Source organism: Dasypus novemcinctus, chromosome 27 (genome assembly GCF_030445035.2).
Source record: "Dasypus novemcinctus isolate mDasNov1 chromosome 27, mDasNov1.1.hap2, whole genome shotgun sequence".
Lineage (NCBI taxonomy): Eukaryota > Metazoa > Chordata > Mammalia > Cingulata > Dasypodidae > Dasypus > Dasypus novemcinctus.
Window position 1 is genome coordinate 50,799,603 of NC_080699.1, and position 16,481 is coordinate 50,816,083.

A 16,481-nucleotide genomic window follows, 5' to 3' on the forward strand; every position below is an offset into this window, starting at 1 on the left:
GGCTGCACTTTTTTCTTGCAGGGCTGCTCTCCTTGCGGGCACACACCTGTGTGTAGGGCACCCCTATGCCGGGGCACCTCTGTGTGACATGGCACTTCTTGTACGTGGCAGCACTATGCATGGGCCAGCTTACCAGATGGGTCAGGAGGATCTGGGGATTGAACCCTGGACCCTCAATATGGTAGATAGATGCTCTAACAGTTGAGCCATGTCCACTTCCCCCAGTGTCTTTTAAATATCCTTAATCTCTTCCTTTTCTTCATTAAGTTGATTCATGCTATTTGGATATCTTTGATTAGTTCCAAATTCTGTATCTCCTTCTTTTTTTTCAATTTGCTCATTAGATTGGGCCATGTCTTCCTGTTTCTTGTATGGCTTATAATTTTTTGTTGGTGTTTAGGCATCTGTTTATCTTGATGGGTTTATTCAATTGGTTAGCTTCTCTTTCTGCTCTAGTGTTTTATTTTGTTATTGTTTTTACATATTGTAAGTTTTCACTCTGACACTTCATTCCTCTTATTCTATTTCCTTGTCATCTCTGTTCTTTTGAAAAAAATGTGACCAGAGATAAGAGATAAAGAATAATAAGAGCAATAATAATAATAAAAGGTAGAAGAGGAGTCATACAAGACCTAGGAAAATAAATAGTCCATGTGAGTAAAAAATCTTAAGAAGGAGAGAGGAATAGTGGAATCGAAAATATGAAATGAGAAAAAATAGAGAAAAATAATGAATTAAAAGCCTGGAATGATGAGATAAAGAGAAAAGAAAAGAAAGAAAAGAAAAAGAAAGTGTAAAAAAATAATGAAAGAAGATGGAGAAAAACAGAATGTGAAAAAAAAGAAAAATTTTTTAAAAAATTGAAGGCCAAACAAAAATAGGCAGGATGAATGAGAAGCAGAAGATAGAAAAATTAAGGAAAGAAAGAAATTATGTAGGCAGAAAAAAATGGTAAAAATATAAAAGGGAACAAAGAAAGGGGAAACACAACAAAGAGAAAGGAAACAGTAGCAGCAACAATGAGAAAACAACTTAGGAAAGAGTTTTCCCTTTAGGCTCCTAAGGAGCTTCTCAGGTTGCTGGTGTTCATCCATCACTCTGCAGCCTTCCATCTGCAGGCAGGTGATGTATCCAGTTCTAGTGATTAAAATTTAAAGTTAAAGAAAGGGGTCTTTTTTTAAAGCAAGGAAATAACAGGTCCAAGAACACCTAAATCCAAAAGAACACCTGTACATTCCTTGTCATAAACTACAGGCTGATGCCTGATATGTGTTGGGTCACAGCTTTGACCAGGAGCCTCCTATTGGCAAGGCAGGACTCCCTCCACTGAGCTAAATTGTCTCCTTAGGTTAATCAGACTTTAGAGAGCTAGGTGCCACCTTTCCAGGTGCTTGTAGACTTCTGTACCTGCTAGAGTCCTGCTGATGAGGTAGTTGTGCCCAGCCCCTTTCTAGTCTAATGGCTTTCTCTCCTCAGGAGGGCATCTGGGTGTGACCACCTGCCTGAAGGGATCACCCCTCCCCTCTCCCAGATAGGTCTGGGTCTCTTCCAAGATTCAAAGGGACCTGAGCTGGTCAAACTCACCACAAGGAAACCACTGTGCAGCATCTGCTAGTCCCCTCTTTCTCCCAGGGACCACCCCTTCCCAATCCCTTGGCAGCAGCAAGCCAGGGGCCATGCGGCTACTTGCCAGGATTGCAGGGTACCTGTGTGATTTCCAGCCACAGAGGCGAGCAACTCCTGGTTTTCTTCTTTATCTTTCCAGTACCTTCCAGATGACTCAGAGCACCTTCCTGTTCTTTAAGCATCCAGAGCCCCTCCTTTAGATAGGTACCTGACTTCTCTGTCCTTTTTTTGTGTGAGCATGTCAGTCTCTACCTACCTTCTTTGTCATATTTCCTCAAAGTCCTCAAAGTTGTTTTTTGATATTTCCTCTAGAATATCCTTGCAGTTGTCTCTGTTCCCTTGATAAATAATATTAGGACCAGAGGAAAGGAAAGAGATGAGGAGAATAATAGCAATAATAATGCAAAGAAAGTAGAAGGGGAACTGTGTAAGAGCTAGGAAACTAAGGAATGTAAGTAAAAAAATCAATTAAAAAAATACAAAGGAAGAAGAATAAAAAGAGTTGGAAAAGAAAAAATTAAACAAGAATGAAAATAGAAAAGAATTAGAATGAATTAAAATGCTAAAGAGACCAGAGGAAAATAGAAGGAAAGAAAAAGGAGAGAAAAAGAAAAAATGAAAACCAAACAAGAGCTGGTGGAATGAAAGAAAAGCAATAGAAGTCAGAAGACAAAACTGAAGGAAGAGAAATAAAATAGGTTGAAAAATAAGTAAAAATTTAAAAATTAGAAAAAGGAACAATGAAAGGGAAAAGAACAAACAAGAAAAAATAGTAACAAAGGAACCATCCGGGAAGAGCAGCCTTCCCTCTTAGGCCCCTAGAGACCTCATAGGCTGCTGGTGCTCATCAATCACTCTATAGTCTGCCTTCCAGGTGATGAATCCAGTTTTATCATGTAAAATAAAGGGAAAATAAAGAAAAATCCAAAAAACCATTAAAAAAACAAGAGAAACTCAGCCTATATGTCTCTATCATGAGGTGCTCATTGTGTGCGTACTCTCTCTCGATCCCTTCATTCAGGAGGTACCAGGGCTCCAACCAGGCACCTGCATGCAAGGCAGGCCCTTCCCTCTTGTGCTGCTGCACCTCTATGAGCTGAATAGGCTTTTGGAAGCTAGTCTGACTCTTCCTGGCCCTGTTTCCCTTAAGGAGTTGGACTTCTAATAGCTCTCAGGGGCTGGGCTAGATGGGTGTCTGTCCCTGCCCCTCCTTGACCAAGTTCCTCTCTCCCAGGGTGGCTGGGTGTGACAGCCTGCCTGAGCAGATTCCCTCTCCCCTCTCCCCAGGGCTACCTCAGTGCTGGCTGGTGTCCTCCCTGAGATTCAAAAGGGGCGGAGGTTTCCAAACCCACAGAAAGGAAACCACTCTCCACCCTTCACCAGACCCCATTCCTCTAGGGAATGTTCCCTCCCTCTCAACTGGCCTTTGAGAGCCATGGGGTCCACGGAGGCTATTTTCCTTGAAGGTGGGGCTTGCCCACCACCTTTTCCAGCCACAGGAGTGAGTAGCTCACGGTTTTCCCTTGGGCTCTCTATCTGTTTGTCCAGCTTTCTCCTGAATGATGCTGGCATGCCTGCAGCCTCCTGCTCTGTGGATTCCCAAAACAGCTCACTCCAGTTAGGCCCCTGCCCCCTCTGCCATTGGTTTACAGAAGAGATGAGCAGTGCCCACCTACATCAACACCATTTTCCCAGATTAGTGTATCTACAACAACAATTTTTAATGTGCTCAATGAGCAAAAGGAAAACATGAGAATGATATCTCCCCAAATAGGGAATATCAATAAAGGGCTAGAAAGTATAAAATTAGTGGAAATAGAACTTCTGGAGTTGAAAAGTATGATGATATGAGAACTTCTGTTGAGGTGGTCAACAACAGGTGTTTCTCTGTCTAAAGTTCTAAACAACTCTCAGCATCCTGGAGTGTGCACCTTCTATTTCAGTCCTTCTTCACCCAGATCATGTCTACTCCAAAGGATGTAGCAGTGAGTCCTTCCAGGTTTCATGTTAATTTTACTGATCACTAGTGATATTGATTGAATTTTCCTATGCCTTCTCATCCTTAACTCATTGCAGATAATGTGATTTAGGGTACAAAGAGGAGGGGACTTGGTCAGTTATTGTTTTTTTTAGAAACCTCTACTTCCTTCTGAGAACCAAAGACTGCACCCAGCATGAATGAAAATCCACCAATGGAAAAACACCACTGTACTCAGAGAGATTCCACATCCTTGCCTCTGGATCCCCATGAGATTTACAGGAAAATATTGCCCTCTAGTAACAGGGAGAATTACAATTCAAATTTCTGTGAACCCCAGTATCCCTCAGAGAATCCCCAATATACCTACCTAAGTCAACCAGATCTCAGTGACAGCCCTCATGTTATCTAAATTAATCTATCCTAGTCTCACAAGGGAGAAAGGTGATTGTTTTCTCTATTAAAAACACTTATTGAAGCCATTTAAATTTAAGAATTGGTTTTTCCATTTCTGTAAACAAAAATGGCTGCTGGGCAATTATTATATTGAATCTGTAGTTCCCTGTGGGTAGTATTGATATTAGAACTATATAGTCTTATGGGCTATGATGTGGCCCATTGACCATGAGGTGCAGAGATGCCCAGAGATGTACTTACCAAATGCAATGGATGTGTCATGATGAAGGGAGTGAGTGTTGCTGGGGGGGGAGTGGTGGGGTGGGGGTGGTGGGGTTGAATGGGACCTCATATTTTTTGAATGTGATATTTTTACAAAATGAATAAAATTTTTAAAAAAAGAGAGAAAAAAGAACTATATAGTCTTATCATCCTTGAACAATGGATGTCTTGCCATATGTTTAGGTCTTCTTCAGTTTCATTCAGTTATGTTGCTAGTGTTCATGTGTTTCATCCTTTCATTCAATTCATTCTTAGCTATTTTGTTAGTGGCTAATTGAATGGACTTTTTTTTTGCTGTCCTATATAAACAAAACTGAGTTTTGTGCATTTATCTCATACAATGCAAGTTTGCTTAATGTCTTTATTGTTGCATTAGTATTGTTGTGACTTCTTTGGAATTATGTATTTAAAGGATTCTATCATCTATGTATAGGGATAGCTTTCCTTCTTCCATTCCAATATGGATGACTTTATTCTTCTTAGTTGCTCTGGCTAGAACTTCTAGTACAATGTTGCAAAGCAGCGATGAAAGTGAATTAACTTATCTTGTTCATGAACTCTTGGGAAAAATTTTCAGTCTTTCACTATTGAGTGTAATGTTAGCCATGGATTTTTTAGACGCAGCTGTGAACAGAGTAGAATGACTTCCACAAATGACCATCCACACAGTGAGCAGCAGAAAGTCCCCAGATAATAGGCATCCTGTGAGTGCATTTCTGATAACCTGGAAAGTGAGTTAATTATAGGATATCTACATTTTTGTGGTTTTGATGAACTTAAATCTTACCAGTATCCACATGTTCAAAGTTTAATAATAAGATCATGGTAGACTATGCCTGAAATATTGTGTTGTGTTGTTAAATTTTAAAAATTCAGTAAACTCTATTAAATGCATTTTTCTTTCTAGAGGTTATTTTTTAAATAGTACTTTAACTGGAGTAAAAACAAGTATTAACCAGAATCCTTGAGGACCATGTGTGTGCCTCATGATAGGTATAAAGCCATATGGTGATAATCTTGTAGTCCAGATATAAATGACCCTGAACATATTTGATTATGAATGTAAAGCAATGGAAATATTTCAAAATTTGCTGAATATGAACTGTGACTGCTAACATGACTGCTAACACCAAATATGTCTGAAAATAGATTGATTTAAAACTAAATTGAGAATTAAGAACTGTAGTCATAAAGTAAATATAAGAAAGTAAAATCGAATGATTGTAGGAATAGAATACATTAAATATACAAAAACAAGATAGTTCAGAAATGAAATAAAGTGTAACTTAGTGAAGTAACTTGTAGATATTGCTTTTGAATATATATAGACTTTTGTAGATGATTGATTTTGAAAATCTATAGACATCTATAGAGAATGACTAGATTTTGAAACATGGTAATATTTCTCAAGACATGAGTACATGTAAAAGGAACATTCTGTCATTGGATGGAGAAAGAAAATAGCAACAAAGGGTGCAATATAGGTAATAGGCTGAGTGAAGACCCTTTTTTGAAGAGTGGTAGAAGTATAGAGTCTGGAAATATCAGGAAGAAAGCTTCTATACTTTGAAACATTTCATAAAACATGTAGAAGGAGAAACAGATCTGTGTTGCTGGAAAGCTATTTTCAGTCTCACTTCTGTCTAAATTTTTTTTTAATCATAAGAAAACCAACAGAAAGAAAATTCATGTTATTTTCAAGTATAAAAGGAAGAGAGGGAGAAAAGGAGTAAGTACAGAGTAATCCACAACAAATGAATGAAAGCTCTTCATTGTGATCTATATTATCTACTGAAATATACTTTCTGAAAAGTAGATAACAGGCATTAAGAAAATGAACTAATACATGATAAGATATAAATTTAAAAAACTCAAAAAGTGAATGAGAAGAAATAAAAATGGAAATATACTTCAAAATTGAATGTAATAGGGTGACAAAGTAGAAAGAGAAGGTGAAAAGCTGAAAGGGTTGAAAAATTAAATGGAGAATGTTAAAGATTAAAGAAAAACACTCAAAAGTTGAGGAATTATTCAGATGATCCAATAGGTGGACCCTGGGTGCCTGAAGCAGGAAGTGGGTGGGGCCATCCCTAGTCCTGAGGCCTGGGGGGGCCCTGAGGTGTGGGTGGGGCCTTCGGTGGGCAGTGCTGGAAGCTGCACCGCCCCTCCCTCCCATGATGCTCAGCTCCAGGCTGCAGGCCTTGGCAGGTGGTGTCCAGGCTCCTTCAGCCCGCCTTTGGCGATGGCTGTGGCTCCTCAAGTGCTAGGCCTCCTAGAGCTGTGCACCCTGGGGGTGTTTGTGGGAGGTGTTAGTCCCATGCACTGGGGAGGGTGCAGACCTGTGCTGAGTCTCTTATCCTTTAATCCTGGACCTCCTAATGCTGGAGCGGGAGGTGGTGCATTTCTCATTTGTCTGTGGACCTGGGGGACTCCAGATCACTGATTTGTCAATTAAAGTAAGTCCATGAACTGGATTTCCACAGAGCCAATAAACAGAAGGATTAGCTCCAGAATGACTGTGTGCTCCCCCTTGTTGAGGGCAGTCCTGGTTTATGTCCATTGTCCTGCCTTTCATGTCACCCCCTCTCACTAAGAGTATCCCGATGGGACTTTATGTTACATGGTCAGGCTATTAGGTCTATTGTGGACATTTCTTTAAGAAAGATTGACTTAATGACTGAATAACTTAAAAAATACTTGCAAAACATAGAGTGTACAATGAGACACAGGCATATATCCTTGTGCCCAGATGGCCTATCCAGCAAAGAGATGTGTGAAATTGGTAAGTGGGTGTCTGGGCAGGGATAGAACTGAGGAAACAGAAGCTGGATGAGAGGGAGGCTTACCTTTAATTGTGTAGCCTTTTCAACATTTGATTTTTATTAAAATGAGGTTTTTCCTACAAAATACACACTAATAAGATTCCGGGAAGGAATCATTACAGGCATTTGAAATATGTCCTGTTATGTGAGTTTTCCTTCCAGGAGACCCCTAGTCAGCTGGACAGTCCCAGACAATGGGACAAAATTTTGGTTTTATGTTCATGAGAAATATTGGTATATGGTTGTCCATTCTTTTAATATCTTTTTCTGGTTTTTCCATTAGGGTAATGCTTGCCTCATCAAGTTAGTTAGGAAATTTCACTTCTGCTTTGTTTTTTGAAAGAGATTGTGGAGAATTGGTCTCATTTTTCCTTAAGTTTTTGGTAAAATTTGCCAGTGAATTATCTGAACCAGGTCCTTTCTTTTTTGGAATGTTATTAATCATTGATTTCAAATTTTTACTAGCTTTGGGCTATTCTGATGATATATTTGTTCTTGTGTGAGTTTTGATAATTTGCATCTCTAGTACTTTTCAGTTATTACATCTTAAGTTATCAAATTATTGGACATAGGGATGTTCATAATCTTGTTTGATTATCCTTTTAATGTCTGTGGAACCAATAGTGAGGACCCTTCTTCCATTCCTGGTATTGGTAATTTTTATCTTCTCTATTTTATGTTTGGTTAGCCTAGCTAGAGGGTTATCAGTTTGCTTAAATCTTTTCAAACAACAAACTAATACTTTAGTTTGTGCGGTGGCTTGCTCGGTCGGTGGTGGTGGGGTCTGGCTGCGGACGAGGGGTCGGTCCCGCTTGGGACGAGGGGCCGGTCCCACTTGGGATGAGGGGTTGGTCCGGCAGCAGACGAGGGGTCGGTCTCACAGGGGTTGCGCAGTTCGGCTGACGGGGTCGCCCGGCGAAGCCGGCGACGAAGGGGTCACCCGGAGAAGCAGGTGACGAACTGGGGACAAGGGAGGCCAGGCCCTTGTCGGGGGCTCTCAGGACTGGAGGGCGCACGGCAGAAGAACTACCGCGGAGATGAGGTAAACACACAGGTCCCATTTTATTGAGGAAGTGGCTACAGTCTTATAGGGGCTGGGGAAGGCTGATTGGTCGAAGCTTATGCCATGTTCTGATTGGTTGCCGCAAGCAGTTACTGGGGAGAAAGGTTGGTGGGAGGTACTGGAAGGGGGAGGGGTGGTGGTTAGGGATTGGCTGTTGCTGTTGCTGGGGGAAGTGGCAGGGTTTAGGGATTGGGGGCTGCTGTTGCTGGGGTAGAGGGCAGACTTGAGTTTCCCGCCTTGCGCCGGGCTGTTGCTGCTGTCAGGGGTGAGGGGGGGGAGAAAGGGCAGACTGGAATTTTCCGCCTTGCGCCTGCGCAGGGAGAAAGAAGAAGAAGGATGTTGCCTCATAAGGCATCCTGTGGCGCTATCCGGGAGGAGGGGCGGCCGCGGAAGCATGGTTGCCGAGAAGGGGAGACCTGAGGGCACTCTGTGCCCGTGCCGAGCTCCCTTCAGGGGTGGTGGTGAGTCCAACCAGCCACCCTATTATGGGGGCAGCGGCTTGGAATTAGGCCTACCGCGGCCGCTCCCCTGCTAGGCCAGCAAACCACACTTCAGCCCGAGGGGTGACCGCAAGTTTGGGTATAAGTTTTCATTTCTATGTAATAACTGTGCAGGAGTGCACTTGCTGGGCTGTATCATAAGTATATATTTAGTTTTATAAGAAACTGCTAACTAGTTTTCAGAGTGACTGTACCATTTTACATTCCCTTATGCAATGTATGAGAGATTCGGTTTTTCTCCATTCTCACCAGCATTTGGTATTGTTTTACTTGTTTTAATAGTGTGTAGTTATATACCATAATGGTGTAGTTTGCATTTCCCTAATGTAGTTTGCATTTCCCTAATGGCTTCTCTTCCTGTACTTATTTCCCATCCATTTATCTACTATGGTGAAATGCTTGTTCATATATATTGCCCATTCTCTAATAGGATTGTTTTTTCATGGTTGAATTTTCAGAATTTTGGAAATTCTTTTGATTTTTTTCTAGATATCTGTGTGGTTTTTTTATGTGTGTGTGTTTTGTTTTGTATTTTTTGGTATTAGGGCCAGGGCTTGAACCCAGGACCTCATAAGTGGGAAGCCAGTGCTCTACCACTAAGCCACATTGGCTTCCCTGAAATTTTTTTGTTGGCTTGTTTTTTGTTTTTGTTTGTTTTAGCAAGTACCTGTAACTGAACCCAGAACCTCCCATGTGGGAAGCAGGCGCTCAACTGCTTGAGCTGTATCCACTCCCAATATTCTAGATACTTGTTCCAGATATCAGCTCCAGATAGTCTAGGTATCTGTTCTTTTTTTGTCATAGTTAAATTTACAAAATTTTTTCCTTTATAGTTTGTCTTTTTTAGATATGTAGTTTTAGAATTTGATGAGTAATGTATCATTTTTATTTTTTATGGATCTCATTCAGTGTACCCTCCCTTCAGAATCTGTTTCTATGTTTTCAAATATCAAATAGTTTTGATGAAACCCCAGTCTTCCTCTTGCCTAGCATCACAACTCCATTGATACTTCTGCTTCAGTGTCACAATTTTAACAAAAAATTATTTCATTTATTTTTAAAGGAGGTTTATATGCCATAGATGTTCCATCAAAAATATAGGGGATTTCCATACACCCTCCTTCCTCCCCCTAACACACTTTTCCCCGCAAACATCATCTTTCATTAGTGTGGTCCCTTAGTTTCATGTGATTAACACATATTGAAGCGTTGCTGCTAAGCATGGTCTGTAGCTTGCATTGTTTCACACTTAGCACAGCTCATTTTTATAAGTTTTGAGAAAATGTATAATTTTCTCAAATTGTATCTGTTATTGCAGTATAATGCAAAATTATTCCAGTGTTTCAAAAATGCCCCATGTTACACCTATTCATCCCTCTCCCTCCCCTCAGAACCTCCTGTATCCACTGTCTTTATATCAGTGTTACAAGTTCTTCCATTATTAGAATAATAATAGTCTACTTTAGTCCATAGTTGCATTCCTCCTGTTTGTTCATTCCTCTATCTTTTGGAGTTGTGATTATGTCACTTTCTTACCCCACAGCAATCCAGCATCAACTCCTTCAAATATGTGCAAAACCTGTCCACCTGGTTTCCCTAACTGCTGCTGCTCTGTCTAATCCACTGTATCACTTGCCTGGACTACTGAGATAGCTTCCTAACTGATCTGCCTTTTGAAAAATTTTTTATTTTGTTTATTTAAAAAAATTTTTTTCTCCCCTTCCTTGCGCTGCCTGTTGTCTTCTCTGTGTGTCCATTCGCTGTGTGTTTTTCTGCATCTGCTTGTATTCTTGTCAGCAGCACCTGAAATCTGTCTCATTTTGTTGCCTCATCTTGCTGTGTCAGCTCTCCGTGTGTGTGGCACCATTCCTGGGCATGCTGTGCTTTTTTCATGCTGGGCAGCTCTCTTTATTGGGCACACTCCTTGTGCATGGGGCTCCCCTATGAAGGGGACACCCCTGTGTGGCACAGCACTCCTTGCATGCATCAGCACTGCACTTGGCCAGCTCACCACGTGGGTTAGGAGCCCTTGGGTTTGAACCCAGGACCTCCCATGTTGTAGGCTGATGCTCTATCCATTGAGCCATATCTGCTTCCCTCATCTTGTTTTTGATGTGCCTTTCCCTAATGGCTAATGGACTTGAGCATCTTTTCATATGCTTATTTTCCATGTGTATGTCTTCTTTGTAGGAATGTCTACTACTTTGCCCATTCCACCCCCACTTGTGACTTTCTGTGTGTGTGCTATCTGCTCTGTGTCCATTTGCTGTGTGTTCTTCTGTGTCTGTATTTATCTTTATTCCCCTACCCCCTTGCTCTCTGTGTCCATTCGCTGCATGCTCCTCTGTGTTCTTGCTTGTTTCCCTCTTTTTTTTTTTTATAGATTTATTTTTATTTATTTAATTTCCCTCCCCTCCCCCGGTTGTCTGTTTTCTGTGTCTTTTTGCTGCGTCTTGTTTCTTTGTCCGCTTCTGTTGTCGTCAGCGGCACGGGAAGTATGGGCGGCGCCATTTCTCCGCAGGCTGCTCCCTCCTTCACGCTGGGCGGCTCTCCTTATGGGTGCACTCCTTGTGCGTGGGGCTCCCCTACGCGGGGGACACCCCTGCGTGGCAGGGCACTCCTTGCGCGCATCAGCACTGCGCATGGGCCAGTTCCACGCGGGTCAAGGAGGCCTGGGGCTTGAACCGCGGGCCTCCCATGTGGTAGACAGACACCCTAACCACTGGGCCAAAGTCCGTTTCCCTGTTTCCCTCTTTTTATTGCATTACCTTGCTGAGCAACTCTCTGTGGTGCTTGCAGGCCAGGCAGCACTCCACAGCATGCGGGTGAGCCTGCCTTCACAAGGAGGCCTTGGGATGCCAACCCAGGGCCTCCCATATGGTAGTTGGGAGCCCAACTGATTGTCAGCTGCTTCCCTACTTTGCCCATTATTAATGGGTTTGTTTGCCATGCCCACCTTCCTTGGAGGTTATCCAGTGAGTCAAGCTCTGTCTTACTTCTCCACTTGTCACTGGCTATTTCCCTGGTGCTACTCCTCAGACCTTTCCAGTGTCAGTCTCAACTTGCCTGTGTTCCTGTGTTGAATTCCAGATTGGAGGTTCAAAGCAGGCTCTGCAGGCAGAATTCACTGAAGAAAAGCACCCCACCTCCCCTCCCTTTTCCCTTGAAACAGCTGACAGGGAGGAAGATATCTATTCCCCTTCAGCTGGCTGTAGTGAGCTAGGGGTTTTAACAAAGCTCAGTATCTTGTGCTTGGAGGTAGGAGCCCTTCCTGGCCACCACAGGGCTTGATGTCTCATGTTTGTCTTTTCAGCTTCTTCATCTCTGTCCCTCACCCTCCTTGGTGTTGCACTTGTGTAGCACTGTCTTGGTCTGCTGATTCCCCAAAGCAGGTCCCTCAGCCAGCTTTTGGCTCTTTCTCCATTGTTTTTGTGAGAGAGTTCAGCTCTGCCTGTTAGTCCATCACCCTCTACCAATTTAATTTTTGTCATTATTTCAGGCAAGGAAGAAGGCCTTGATAAACAAGAGATGATATCCATGCAGCATATCTACAAGAACACACCCACCACGACATCAATGAAAAGCTTCATACTTATGAGAGCTGATCATCCAAATAGGGGTAAGTCATGAATTCAACACATTCATCTGAATGTGAGAATATAGAAGACTACACAGTTACAGGAATTACTTCTCCCCTGAAAAATGGTGAGAGAACAGGCAGCAACTCTCTGGAAGAACAGTTCTAGGGATCTGGAGATCAAGAGAGGGCTAGGCAGCCCCCAGAAAAGAGGAGTGAGGAGAAGGAGACTCTGCAGAGAGGATCCTTGAGTAACTCAGGCCACTGCTGCTGGAGACAGCCGACCCCACTCACAGAGCACACAGCTCTGGGCCATCCTGACCCTGGTGGATGGCTATGGAGAGGGCTGCCAGGTCCATGCCCCCAGGAAAGGGGAGGGGCAGGCACAAGCCTACTGCTGGTGCAGCTTCTCGCTGAACATTGGAAGAAAACTTGTTTTCTAGATTTCACAGGTTAACAGACCAAGGGGAATTTTGCTCCAGGACAGACCACACTTATAACTGGTTTTCATGTGACTGTACTTTCCATTGATTCTGAAACAACTTAAAGTCTTTGGTATGGTATGGTGGAGTGAATGTATTTTGCACATGGTGGAGAGAAAACATGTCTTTTGGTCCAAAGGGTGAAGTGTGGTGGTTTTCAGCCGTGTATCCCAGTCACGCATGTTCTTACACTGAATCCATTCCTGTGAGTGTGAACCAATTAACAGGATATTTTGATGCAGTTACTACAGTTAAGATGTGACCCAAAGTAATCAGGATGGGCCTTATCCTATTAGGAGAGTCCTTTATATTCAGAGTGAGATTCAGTAGATAGCCACAGGAACCAAGAAGTTGAAGGTCTCTGGAACCTGAAAGGAACTGGAGAGCCCAGGGGAGGTGTCGATGCACATTGCCATGTGACAGAGAAACCCAGGACCAAGAGTCATGGGAGCAAGCCCTGGAATTCCCATCGTTAAAAAGGAAGAATCACCTTGATGACACCTTGATTTGGACTATTTTGTAGCCTCAATATGGGAGCTAACAAATTCCCATTGCTTAAGCCAATCCATTGAATGGTATTTGCTTGAGCAGTCAAGGAAACTAAAACAAGGTTTAATATCTGGAATTTAAAACAAAAACCTGGGAAGCAGACTTGGCCCAATGGATAGGGCATCCGCTTACCACATGGGAGGTCCAAGGTTCAAACCCCGGGCCTCCTTGACCCGTGTGGAGCTGGCCCATGCGTAGTACTTGTGCACAAGGAGTGCCCTGCCATGCAGGGGTGTCCCCCTCATAGGGGAGCTCCACATGCAAGGAGTGTGCCCTGTAAGGAGAGCCGCCCAGTGCAAAAGAAAGTGCAGCCTGCCCAAGAATGGTGCTGCACACACGGAGAGCTGACACAACAAAATTATACAACAAAAAAAACACAGATTCCCGATGCTGCTGATAAGGATAGAAGTGGTCACAGAAGAACACACAGCAAAGGGACACAGAAAGCAGACAACTGGAGGGGGGGGATGGGGAGAGAAAAAATAAAAATAAAACAAAAACCTACAACTCAGCAACAAAAAGACAAACAATCCAATCAAAAACAGGGCAAAACATGAATAGACAGTTCTCCAAAGACGGTATCCAAACAGCCAATAAACACAGGAGCAGATGGCTACCATCATTACCCATTTGTGTGATGCAAAGCAAAACTCAATGATACCAATTCACAACCACTAGAACAACTACAATTGGGGAAAAAAGAAAATAGCAGATGTTAGAATGTGGGGAACAGGGGCATTCATTCATTGTTGGTGGAACTGTAAAAAGGTACAGCTGTTGTTGAAAACATTTGGTGGTTCCCCAGAAGTATAGAATTATTGTATTATCCACAGTCCTGGTTTGAGTCTTTTGTGAATCCTAGAAAATTATGCTCTGAAGCTAACCCATTCTTGTGCATGGAAACCTACACTATGTGGGACCTATTTTATTAGATTTAGTTAAGGAACCTTGATTGAATTCCTTTGGGGTCTTTGGACTCTACCAGTGAGGCATTACCCAAGTAAGATCTCTGCCCTCTTGCTGGGTCTTACATAAACTGAGAACTGAAAACAGGAAAACACAGAGAAAGACAGGATTTTGCCCCTGCCATGTGAGAGAAAGGACTCCAGAACTGCCGACAGCTGCAGAAAGAGCAGCCCTGAGCAGCTGAGAGAGACTCCAGAGGCTGGAATCAGTGGGGAAGCTGGAAATTGTGGCACCCAAGAGTCAAGGCCGATGGATCAGCTCAAAGCTGAAGATAAGCTGGGCCTGGAGAAGAAGACAGACAGAGACTGTTAGAGCGGCCATTGTGCAGGTGGCATGATTTCAGGATCTTCATTGATTGGACATTTTCACAGCTGCAGAACTGTAAGCTTTTACCCTAATAAATCCCCACTAACAAAGCCAACCTCTTTCTGGTACTTTTGCATTGGCAGTTTTGGCAAACTAAAACACCTGGCAATCCCACTTCTAGGTATATTCCCCAAAAAATTGAAAGCAGGGGCTCATATACTTATTTGGACACAAAGTTCATAGCAGCACAATTTAGAATTACTAAAAGATGGAAGCAACCCAAGTGTCCATCAGCTGATGAAAGGATAAATAAAACATGGTACATACATAAAATGGAATATTACTCAGCCAGGAAAAGGAATGGAGTTCTCATTCATGCAGCAGAATGGATGAACCTTAAAGATACCATGTTGAATGAAATAAGCCAGTATACACACACACACACACACACACACACACACGAGTATTATAGTATATAACACGGGTATTGTTCTTCCACACATTTTATTAACTTGTAAGGTTTAGAGATATCTTCAGGTAGGTAAATGTACATCCATCTCATATTATGTTTTCCCATTAATTTTAGTTATCACATAATATTCCATATAATGTCTGGCTGTGCTTTATTAAAATGTTCCTAGTTGATTAGCATGTACACACCTATCTTCTATTTTGCTAATACAAGCCATTTACCCTTGTATAACTTTACATGCTTCCTTGTAGATGTGCACTTATTTTCATCAGTCAAGGTACATGAATATATAATAAAATTGTTGGTTCTAATAACAATGTAATTTTTCCAATCGATGCATATAGTCATCAAATATTCACTGATGATGCATTATGATTCCACTGAAAAATGTCTTTACAGGTTTGCTATCCAACTGAAGCTGGTTAGTAAGATAGGGAATCAATAGATTGATCTGGAACCTGGTAAGTCCACAGGGACATCAATAACCCCCAAGATGGCTGCTGGCAGACCCTTCCCAAGATTCTGCCATCCAGAACAAGATTTCCTCAGGAAGACAGGAGAAGCCCTGGATATTCCCCAAGGACTTTAATCATTGGACACTTATGGGGGATTGATGGGGGGTAATTAATCAAAACAGTAAACAGCTGGCCATTAGCAAAGGGGTGGGGTAATTAAAGGCTCAAAAAGAAGGCACGAGGCCTGAGCTCACCCTCACCTTTGGTCCCCTGTTCCTACCTTCTGCGCCCTGCTCTCGCCCTTTTTCCTCTACTATGATGGCCATGCAAGTAAACCTGGGTTTTTATAATCTCTAATGGAGAATTGTAGTCTATAAAACAGTCTGCTTTATCACTTTTCAACACCTTCCTTTCTACCTGGGACCCATAATCTGTTATTTTCTCCCATTTCTCTTCCCTCCCTCACTGAATAAATGACTGGCCTAACTCACCTGATGTGCTTTTGAAATTCATTTCTGCAGCATAGCCAAGAACCTAGACAAAATCCAGTAACACAGCTAACACAGTGTGAGAGTCTTGGGACTCTGGCTTTCTAAAAGGACCCTAAAATTTATTGGTGATGTTCTGGCCTCTAGTTGTTTCTCTGACACTGATGGAGATGTGACCTTGGGCACAAGTGTTATCTTAAGTAAAAGAGGATTGTTCTTTCAACCTGACAAAAGATCCTTTTCTCAAGAAGTGATAGCAGTAAGATAAGAAAGAAAAAAAAAAGGTGAGCAGAGAGGAAAACATCATCTCAATCCACATGGAAGACATGCTCCTCTTTCCTTAACCTTATTCTATAATGAACTCAGAAAAAGGAACCAGGTCTCCTTACCTTAAGCCTTGTCTTTTGTGTGTTTCTTCCTCCCACTTACCTATTACCTTGCAAGAATATTCCAAAAGTGTGATGGAAACTCTGCTTTCCTTAAATCTTCTTCATTCTCCAGGCCTCCAGTCCACAGGAC

General features: G+C 42.3%; 1 long non-coding RNA gene across 1 annotated transcript in view; it reads left to right on the plus strand.

The window, feature by feature from the left end:
• LOC131276249 (uncharacterized) overlaps positions 1–15,950 on the plus strand; it is a 29,663-nt gene extending 13,713 nt beyond the window's left edge. Inside the window, exons 2-3 of the long non-coding RNA XR_009183748.1 lie at positions 12,167–12,286; positions 15,419–15,950. This is a non-coding gene — a long non-coding RNA (uncharacterized lncRNA). The remainder of the gene's footprint in view (positions 1–12,166; positions 12,287–15,418) is intronic.
• Positions 15,951–16,481: the final 531 nt, after the last annotated feature.